Here is an 11,505-nt window from a genome sequence, read left to right on the forward strand (position 1 = left end):
TGTTTCTTTGTGTTTCGGTTTTGGGTTTGTTTGTCTTCTCTCAAGATTTGATTTCAGTAGTAATCTATGGGGTGAAGGTTTAGTCGTTTTTTAAGGTTTTATTTTTACGAATCCTTAAGAGTAACAATATTGGGTTTTCGATCTGTATTTTATTCTCTTCTAATTTTTTACAGAGAGTAAATCATTGACTGATGCGGAGGAGTTTTCAGGCATATAGAATAATTGTCACTATGGTTGTAACGTCTCACCCCAATGACACACAATATTGTCCGTTTTTGGCTCCTCAGAACCAGACTTCCTAATAGATCACCCATCTTGGTACTACTCTAACTCACATAAGCACGCTCAACTACAGAATTCTAATAGGTTCAAAATATTGTGAAGTCACACATCGCTTGAGGCTGGTACTACTCTACTCTAGCTCGGTGGGGCTAGCTTCCACCAAGTCTACCTTTTTTTCCTTTTTCTTTTTTTCAGATATGTCATATGTGGTTAACTAAAGGCATTTTTTTAAATTACTATATGAGTTTATTGTCTGAAGAAGTATTTATTTTCACTTTTCAACCCCACTTGTAAATACATATCTCCTAGAACCTGTTTCATTCTTTAGTTTTTATTTTATTTTTAAGGGGAGAGGGGAGAGGGGAGAATTTAAGTATCCGTTTGCTCTGCCAAGTTAAGGGATGATTTGGTTAGTTGTCACAAATCATACAAAATAGGTTGGTTGTATTATTTTCTCTCTTCTACTTTTCGGTGGAAGAGTAGAGAATGGGATGCTGTGGAAATGAGGAGTGTTACAAATGCATATTTTCAAGTATTTATTTTCTATGCAATAATAAAAATTATCATTAAATGAAATAACAAATGAAAGTACATATAGTATTCAATAGTAATTTTTAATGTCATATCAAGAAGTGAGCACTTGAATGTATTTGTAGCATTTCTCCATCAAAATAGTTGACGTCATTTTTCACCTAGCGATGCAGTATTTGGGTAGTGGGTTATTGAGGGAGGCAACCACGAAGTGTTTCGTTTTAAAGAAATGCCACATGTATTTTTCAGTACATACTTTCAAGTGTGGCAGTGAAGTCAAAATAAAGCACTTAGAAGTATCATATACCGATTAATTTCTTTAAAATTTAATAATAATTTTCACTATCAAGTTAAAATAAAGCACTTAGAAGTACATTTCTCTTAATTTTATTAGAAGATCTGACATTCCCGAAGCTTTGTCCAGTTCCCCTGGTCTAGGGTCTCTTAGGCTTGGCTCGCAGGCCCAAACAGCCAGCTTTTGGTTTTGGAGTATCTGTTCACTCGTAGGCTTGTAGAGATTTGTCTGGTTATATGTTGCTCTGTTTTTAGCAAAATAATTTTTAAGGACCGTTGTGAGATAATAAAAACATTAATATTTTAATGGTTCTTTTAACTGAATGTCTAAAAAAAAAAAAATTAGTTATAGAAAACCTTTTCATTTTGATGTTCTTTGAGAATTAATTGATTCTCAATCTGGAAAATAGTTTTTAGAGACTCATTGAGTAGAAACCGAACCTAATACTATCGATTTATTTTCAATTCGTATCAGTTGCCTGGCCCACGATCAGATTTTCAGATTTGGTCCATCACGTATAATCACTCGTTTTTGAGCATTCTCATCACGAATTAGGATTCTTTTCAGTTCATTTGAACTAAATAATATACAATTAGTTATATTAGAGAGGTATTTTTGTTTCTAAAAAAGTAAACAGACAAAAATTTCACTCTAATATAACTAACTGAATACTCTCGGGTTCAAATAAACTGGAGATGATCATTTTCCCCTCATCACACATGGACACAAATACTCTAATGCAACACATGAACACATGCACTAAGCCACTCATAATTCATAAATATTTATGTAGCACGCACAAAAGAAAATGAATAAAACCTTGGGAGGGTGGCTTTTTTACAAAGATTTACCACAATTATCAATTATTAGTAATTAGAGTAGATAATGAAAAGTACTTTATATTAGACTCACCTGTTGGAATAAGTAGCCAATTAAACAACCTAAGATTTATTTGAGCAAATAAGTTTCATATAAAGTCTCACATTATTTACTTAAATTATTAGTAATTCGGATAGATAATTGGTATAGATCCTAATTTGTCTTGTATCCCAACCTAAAACCACCTAAACCGATGTAAAGCCACAATCAGTATCAATGTCATTTAATATCATCAAAAAATGATGCCACTCAAGGCCGATTGGCCCCAATCCCAACATAAAAACATGAAAATTGAAGAAATTAAGCAAAAAAATCAAGCAGATTGGTTCAATAGTGCCATTGCGATGGCTAGTTATGAAGAATGGGAGGAAGAGGCGGCCAAGGAGTGAGAGAGAAGAATGGTAAAATAAAGGAAGAGCGAAAGTTTATTTTGAGGGTAAATCAAATTAAATATTAGTGATCTATGGCCCATATTGATTAATCGGACTTGAAGACCGCATCGGTCTTTCTTGTGCAGTTCTCAGCTTGCACATACTATCATGATTACGTTCAGATAGAGTAACACTTTAGTCACTCCTCCTACCTTCTAAATTATATACTTTTGTCACCCACTTAATTTAATCATTCATGTTTACGGACCCTAAATGATATTTATGTTTTTTAAAAAAAAAAAAAAAAATCTATGAGATATTCAGGTCTTGTTGGACATCTAACTATTAAATTTTGAATGTGAAATTCATATGAAAATGATAAGAATACAAATTGTAGTAATGTGCACTCATGACAAGATATATAGTTTGATAACATAATTTATTGCACGCTAGATGACAATCAAGTGATCAACAGCCATGATTCTTTCTAAACTTTTAGTTTGAATAGCAATTTTTGTTGTTATTGTATATAAATGTCAATTTGCAAGTGTGAGATATTGCAAAGTAGAAAATTTTATGTTTTTTTTCTAAGACTTATTTGTATTTTTTATTTAACTCAACCTCGTGCATGAAGCATCTCACCATCACAATTGACGATTAGCAGCTAATTGATGCCATTAGTTTTTTGTTTTTTATGTCATTAGTTTCTAGTGCTTAATATTCTTCAACGTAATTATGATTGTCACATATTAACGTAATTATATAATTCTATTTAAAATCAAATTTTTACCATCTTAATTTTTTTTTTTTTGTACTCTCAAGTCTAAAATCCTAATTCTACTCCTGCCATGGCTTCATGACAATTTATGTCCCGTAAGAAGATAAAAAAGGCTAATAGACTTGCATTTTCAAGAAATCTCACGTTTTGATGGTTATAATTGGCATTATCTAATTGAGCTTGTTTGTTAATGGGTTGATCCAAATAATTCAACAAGTTTTTTTTCTTTCTCAAATAGCCTTTCTATTCTTATAAAAATAAGGTTGTGGGTCATAAGGGGTAGTTCAATCAGTTGATGATCACGCCTAATAAAGCGGGGGTCACTAGTTCGAATTCTCCCTCTCTCTGCCCTTATGTGGATATGTCAAAAATAAAATAAAATCAGGTTATGGGTAAAATTGTGGGTTCAAACTTCAAAACCCTCTTATATAACTTATTCAAAACAAAAATATCGATGCTACTATATTGCTAAGTAATTAAAATTTTTATTACTTGATTTATCTAGATAATATATTTTATGGTATTATGTGTACTATATATTGAAGTTTATACTTGTTTTTTTTCTTCTTTTATCAAATGCGAGATTCAATATGTTGTGGATGAATGAAAAACAGAGAAAATGAAGAACAGAGTATGTGAGCACAGAAAGTATTCTTTGGTTGAATCACCAGGATTTCTGTATTAATCAATAAAAAATGTACAGAAGAGTATTTATACAAAAGACTTTGCTGTAAAAATACACTCAACTAATAATAAACTTCTCCACTAAGTTTCAGCTAATCAAACACATGTTTAATCCTAATCTAGCACATGTTTCATGTGTATTCCAATACCCCCCCTCAAGATGAACAATGTATATTAATAATGTTCATCTTGGATAGAAGTGTTTGAAAAACATCAGAACCAAGAGCCTTAGTGAACAAATCAGCTAGTTGATTAGTAGAAGAAACATGAAGTGTTCGAACTACGCCAAGTTGGATCTTTTCTCGCACAACATGGCAGTCGATTTCAATATGTTTAGTCCTCTCGTGGTAAACAGGATTAGCAGCTATATGAAGAGCTGCTTTATTGTCACAGAATAAAAGAGCAGCTTGAGGATGAGGAATCTGAAAATCCTTGAGTAAATGAAGCAGCCAAGTTAACTCACAACAAGCAGCTGCCATAGAACGATATTCGGCTTCATCTGATGATCTGGAAATTGTGGTTTGCTTCTTAGACTTCCAAGAGATTAATGAATCTCCTAAGAAAACACAAAAACCAGATACTGATCTTCTGGTGTCTGGACAACCAGCCGAATCAGAGTCACAAAAAGCCTTTAAATGAAGAGCTGAAGATCCTGGAAAGAAAATCCCTTGGCCAGGAGCTGCTTTGATGTATATGAGAATTCTATATGCAGCATCAAGGTGAGGCTGCCGAGGAGCTTGCATAAACTGACTCAAAGTGTGGACTGAATATGTTAAATCAGGCCTAGTGATTGTGAGATAGAGCAGCCTTCCAATCAACCTTCGATACATTGTGGGATCATCAAGTAAGGCTCCATCCATAGCATAAAACTTGGTATTAGATTCCATAGGAAATTTGGAAGGCTTTGCAGCTAAATGACCAGCATCACTGAGAATATCTAGAGCAAATTTTCTTTGACATAGTGAAATCCCTTGAGAATTTCGAGCAATCTCCAACCCAAGAAAAAACTTCAAAGGACCCAAGTCTTTCAACTTAAACTGAGTGTTCAAAAACACAATCAAATCTGCTATAGCTTGACCATCATTGCTAGCTAGAACTATGTCATCAACATAAATTAAAAGGGCCATAAAAGAACCTTTGGACTTAGTAAACAATGAATAATCGGCTTTGGATTGAATGAACCCATGAGCAAGCAGAGTTGAGGAAAATTTGCTGAACCATTATCGAGAGGCCTATTTTAGACCATATAAAGACTTGTTCAAACGACAAACCCTATTGTCTCCCTTGGTGCCAAAGCCAAGAGGTGGTTTCATATACACTTCTTCATCTAGATCTCCATGCAAAAATGCATTGTTTACATCTAGTTGATGAAGCTCCCAATTATTGATTGCTACCAATGCAAGTAAACACCGGACTGTGGTGAGTTTAGCCACTGGAGAGAAGGTTTCAAAGTAGTCCAAGCCTTCACATTGAGTGAATCCTTTGGCTACAAGTCTGGCTTTGTACCTTTCAACTGACCCATCTGCTTTGTGCTTCACCTTGTAAACCCATTTACACCCAATAGCAACTTTGTTAGGAGGTAAAGACACAAGAGTCCATGTATTATTATCTTCAAGAGCTTTGATTTCAGCTTGCATTGCTTCACGCCAACATGCATGCTGAACAGCTTGGTGATAATATTGTGGCTCAACATGTGTTGAAACCGAAAGAAGATAATGTTTAAAAGAAGGGGACAGTTTATCATATGAAATGACAGATGAGAGATTATAAGGAATACCTGAATCCATTGGATGAATGCTTTGAGGTGATAAGGATGAAGTAGTTGCCATTTGACAATGAAAATGTTGTAAGTAACTAGGCTTATGTTTAATCCTCGATGATTTTCTAATGGGAATACTAGGAACATGTGTACTACGAGCAGAATCCAAATGTGTTTCATGATTATTGGGTTCAAAAACATCATTAGAAATAGAAAGAACATGATTATTAACAATATCAGTAAAATGATTTCGAATAGAAACGGAATTATCATCATAATCTGGAATAGGAGTTGGAAGAACAGTGTTATGATGTATAATATGAGAGAGTTTAAAGTTTGGATGATAGGGAAAAACACTTTCATGGAATATAACATCACGAGAAATAAAAATTGTTTTAGTGGACAAATCAAACAATTTATATCCTTTGATGTTATATGGATATCCAATGAAAACACATGGCTTTGCTCTTGAATCAAACTTAGATCAATTTCTAGTGAGAGTTGAAGCAAAACACAAACAACCAAATATTCGAAGATGAGAATAATTTGGAGGAGTTGAAATCAAACACTCATAGGGTGTTTTGTTAGACAAAATAGGAGTAGGAATTCTGTTGATTATATGAACAGCAGAAAAAATACATTCACCCCAAAAAATGAGTGGCAGATTAGCTTGAAATCTTAGAGCTCGTGCTACATTTAACAAGTGTTGATGTTTTCTTTCAACTATTGAGTTTTGTTGAGGTGTCTCAACACAACTCAATTGATGAATGATGCCTTTGGATTGGTAAAAATCAGATAGCTGGAATTCAAGACCATTGTCACTTCGAATGCATTTGACTTTAGATTCAAATTGGGTTTCAATCATATGAACAAAGGATTTAATCAAATTTCTGGTTTGAGACTTAGCAACCATTAGATGAACCCAGGTGAATCTAGAATAATCATCTACTCCGGTGAGAAAATATTTAACACCATTGAAAGAATTCGTAGAAAAGGGACCCCAAATGTCACAATGCAGCAAATCAAAAGCTTTATTAGAAACAGAATGGCTTACAGGAAAAGGTAATCTTTGTTGCTTAGCCAAAGGGCAAATAGTACAACACTTATTGGAGTCAACAGATATGCTAGAATCTAATTGACTTAAAAGCTTAAGGCGTGAAGAAGACAAATGACCTAAACGGTAATGCCATACATTTGAAGAAACATTCTTAACAGAAAGACTAACAACAGGAATTGAAGTGCTTGATGCAGGCTTTACTGGTTTATTGACCAAATAGAACAAGCCTTCATGTTCCTTACCCACTCCAATCATTCTCCAAGTCAACAGGTGCTGAATAAAACAGAAATCAGCAAGAAAAATGAGACAACAAGAGAGATTTTTAGTTAGTTTACTTGCTGAAATGAGATTGAAAGTGAAAGATGGAACACAAAGCACATTGGTTAAAATGAATGAAGCAGAAATTTGAACTGTGCCAACATGTGTAACTGAAACAAATTGACCATTAGGTAGTTTTACAAATTTAGAAACAGTTGATATAATTGTAGTAAGAAAAGAAAGGGAACAGACCATATGGTTAGTAGCACCTGTATCTATAATCCATGGATTGTTTTCAAATTGGGAAGCAACTTGAAAAGATGAAATGGATGAGAAAACAAAGTGCGGAGATTGAATTGGAAAGAAGGTACCTGACATTTGAGACACTAGGTGACTCTGATGTTCACCTGCTTGAATGACTGGTGGAGCCATATCAGACTTTGGCTGCAGCAAAGCAAGCAATTGCTAAATTTGCTCCTGGATGATTGGCAAACTTGCAGGCAGATTGGTTGACAAGTTGCGGGATGACTCAAGATCAGAAACTTGATGAACAGAGTGATTGGCAGCAGGTCTCCATTTGGTAAATTTGAAACCAGGTGGGAAACCGTGTAGCCTGTAACACTTTTCAACAGTATGTCCATATACACCACAGTGAGTGCATGTAGGTCTATCCTTGCGGATGACATTCGATTTACCAAATCGAGTACTCGTATAAGCAGGAGAAGAATTGGAAGATGAAGAAGCAACCTTGACATTATTAACCATCATGGCAGTAGTATTATGAAACATAGAATCAATCGAACCAGAAATCATCCTCTGGCGTTCATCTTGAACAACCAAGGAGAACACCTTGTTAATAGGTGGAAGTGGATCCATTAACAGTATTTGGCCTCTCACATGAGAAAAGGAGTCATTCAATCCCATGAGGAACTGAAGAATATACTCCTGGTGATGATACTCAGAGAGAGTTTTCACACCACCACAAGTACATTTACCACACAAACAGATTGGTATTGGACGATACATGAGTAATTCATCCCATAATCCTTTGAGAGCTGTGTAGTAAGTGCTTACCGATTGATTCTCCTGAGTAATTGCAGAAATTGCCTTCTGAATTTGGAAGATCCTTGGTCCATTTTGCTGAGAAAAGCGATCACGAAGATCATTCCACATAGTTTCTGCTGAATCAACAGAAATGACACTGGTTGCAATTTCCTTCGTCACAGAATTGATGAGCCAAGAAAGAACCATATTATTGCAACGTGTCCATGCGAAGTAATCTGGATCAGAAGGCAGTGGTTTTGGCAGTTGACCATTGATGAACTGGAGCTTATTTTTCGTAGTCAAGGCCATGGTCATGAATCTAGCCCATGTGTAGTAGTTTTCTCCATTGAGTGGAGAGGAAACAATCACCGAACCAAGACTGTCACCATGGTGAAGAAACAATGGATTTGAATCCATTGCAGAGTTAACAAAAGTTGAAGAAGTTGAAGAATTCGAAAGATTTGACTCCATGGAACAAAATGAAGCCATGATTGCAAAAAAAAAAAAAAATCAAGAAGAAATCTGAATAGAAAGGAATGAACATAGAAGAAAATTGAGCTAAACATGCTCTGATACCATATCAAATGTGAGATTCAATATGTTGTGGATGAATGAAAAACAGAGAAAATGAAGAACAGAGTATGCAAGCACAGAAAGTATTCTTTGGTTGAATCACCAGGATTTCTGTATTAATCAATAAAAAATGTACAAAAGAGTATTTATACAAAAGACATTGCTGTAAAAATACACTCAACTAATAATAAACTTCTCCACTAAGTTTCAGCTAATCAAGCACATGTTTAAGCCTAATCCAGCACATGTTTCATGTGTGTTCCAATACAGCTCATGCCAGCTAATTTAACACATGTTTCATGTGTATTCCAATATCTTTTGCATAGGAGAGACTTGTTCGAACAGAAAACCAAAAAAATAACTTTTTCTTAAATTTTCAGATTTTTCACTTGGGCTATTAATTTTACTTGTGCAATCTAGGTACACTACAAAAAACTTGACTTTTACTGACTTGACTTAATGACTTGTTAAGGACCAAAAACATCACTAATGGGGTGGTGACGTGTCATTAGCGACGTGGTTGGCAAGTTAAAAATCATGCAGTTAGAAAATGACTTTAGTGACGTGTGAAATTGAAAGCAAAATAAGACTCAAATGTATTTGATTGTTGTCTAGAAAAGGAATAAAAAAAAAAACCCTAAGAGGTAGTTCAATCAGCTAGGACCACGCCTAATGAAGCAAGGGTTACTAGTTTGAATCCCTATCCCCCCCTTTTTTTGTGGACATGTCCAAAAAAATAAATAAATAAATAAAAACGCTTTCAAAACACGAAAGAGATAATTAAGCATTGAACATGAAATGATTTTTTTTATTTTTTTTACATGTCCACACAAAAGGGGGAGGGAGATTCAAATTAGTGACCTCCGCTTCATAAGGCATGGCCCCCAGCCGATTGAGCTACCCCTTGGGGACTGAAATGATTTATTTGATTGCATTAAATATTGAATACTAAAAGATTCTGTTTTATTTTGTATTTATAAAAAAAGATTTGTTATTTTGCTATGTATTATTTTTTAAATGTTCATAATTATATGAGTTTTATTTGTATTGAAATAAAATAGGTATCACAAAAATATCATCACAAATTTCTTCTAATTTTCTATTAATGTTTTAATAATCAGAATTCAAATTTCCTTCTTGCTATTTTTTTCTTTATACTTCTTTTCGTTATGTTTTCATTTTTATGGATTAAAATAAAATTAAGTGGCTTATGATAGTAATATTTTTTTGTGATTTATACATTTATGCAATATTTTATGTAACTTTGTGTCACTATATTTAGTGATATACATATCAGTGTATAAATTTAAATGTTTTTATTTTATTTTTATTTAAAGATGTGAGATTTTTATATATCTTTTTTAACCTCTTTCTTTCTCTCTCTCTCTCTCTCTCTCTCTCTCTATATATATATATATATATATATATATATTGAAAGTACAATACTTACATATATTTTTATATGTCTTTTTTTATTAATAAAGAGAGAATAATTTCTATAAGGGCACAAACCAAGACCTTTGTGCCCTACAATAAGGACTTGACAACTCAGCATAGAACACCGTAAGACAAATAAGCAAAACACTGAATTTTTATTCTCATATCCTTGAAAGTAAAAACCCTTCCTTCACTTTTTCTATTCATCTACCTAGCCACCACGACACTACCACCGGACACGCCGCCGGCCACAGATCTAGCTAGCACATACGACTCCGACCAACCCACTATAGAAGTTGACGATATTGCGTTCCAGGGAACCTTACTCTTGAACCTCAAGGTGCTGCCAAGATAGAAGCTGACCGTCTCAGAGATCCATCTACCCACAATTATCTTTGTTATTCATCTACCCCGACCAAGTGGCAATCCTCAACAACCCTACAATGATCTTTGCTAATTCAGCAGCTCCCCTCTCACTGTAACGTCTCCTTTTCCTATGAAACAACCCACAATTAACCCACACCTACTTAACTGACTATTGCACAATCAATAATCTCTTCATTCACGGAGAAGTTCAGAGACTCAATCAGCCCCTAATCCTAAATAAAATTTTCCTTTGAATTTTTTGATTGATACTATACTCTTATAATTTTTAAACATTGTGGAAGAGAGTGGCGGGGGATGAGCGGTGGAAGATGCAAGTGGGCTGGCCGGCATCTTGGACGACATTGTCTGTGTTGGCCGGATCCGTGGCCACCGGCAGTGGCTTGTCCGGCGGCAGCATTGTGGTGCATGGCTGGGTAGATGAATAGAAAAAGTGAAGGAAGGGTTTTTATATGAGAATAAAAATTTAGTGTTTTTGCTTATTTTCCTTAAATTGTTCTTCGATGATTTGTCAAGTCGTTATTGGAGGGCACAAACGTCTTGGTTTATATCAGGACCTTATAAAAGTTATTATCTAATAAAGATGCATTTAAATTTTAAATTAAAACTATAACTAAAATGATAATTATAATTCATTTAGTAATTAATTAATTGCCTATAATGACATGGCACTATGGCACGTCACCCTAGTAGTGAAAGTGGTGACGTGAATAGTGGCATCATGGCATGTCACCCTATTGGTGACGTGTCATAGTGGAACATCACCACTTTGGTGACGTGCCATACAACTAGGCTGACATGTTAGTGTAACACGTCACCAATTGGTGACGTGTACTCGTCCCAGGTCACCCATTAGTGACGTGCTACTGTTGGACGTCACCAATTGGTGACGTGTTAGTTTTCACACGTCACTAATTGGTGACGTGTGAAAAATAACACGTCACAATTTATTTTTATTTCAATTTTTTTGTTTTATTTTGTCCTTTTTCAAAATATTTTTTTTTATATAGTTTTTTGAATTGGTGACGTGTCAAAGTGCACACTTCACTAATTAGTGACATGTGAACTTTGACATGTCACTAAAAAACAGTGACGTGGTAGAAATTTACACGTCACCGATTAGTGACGTTTGAAGAAAGAAAAAGAAAAAGAAAAAGAAAAAAAAAAAAAAAA

The sequence above is a fragment of the Corylus avellana genome, chromosome ca1 (assembly GCF_901000735.1).
Source record: "Corylus avellana chromosome ca1, CavTom2PMs-1.0".
NCBI lineage: Eukaryota > Viridiplantae > Streptophyta > Magnoliopsida > Fagales > Betulaceae > Corylus > Corylus avellana.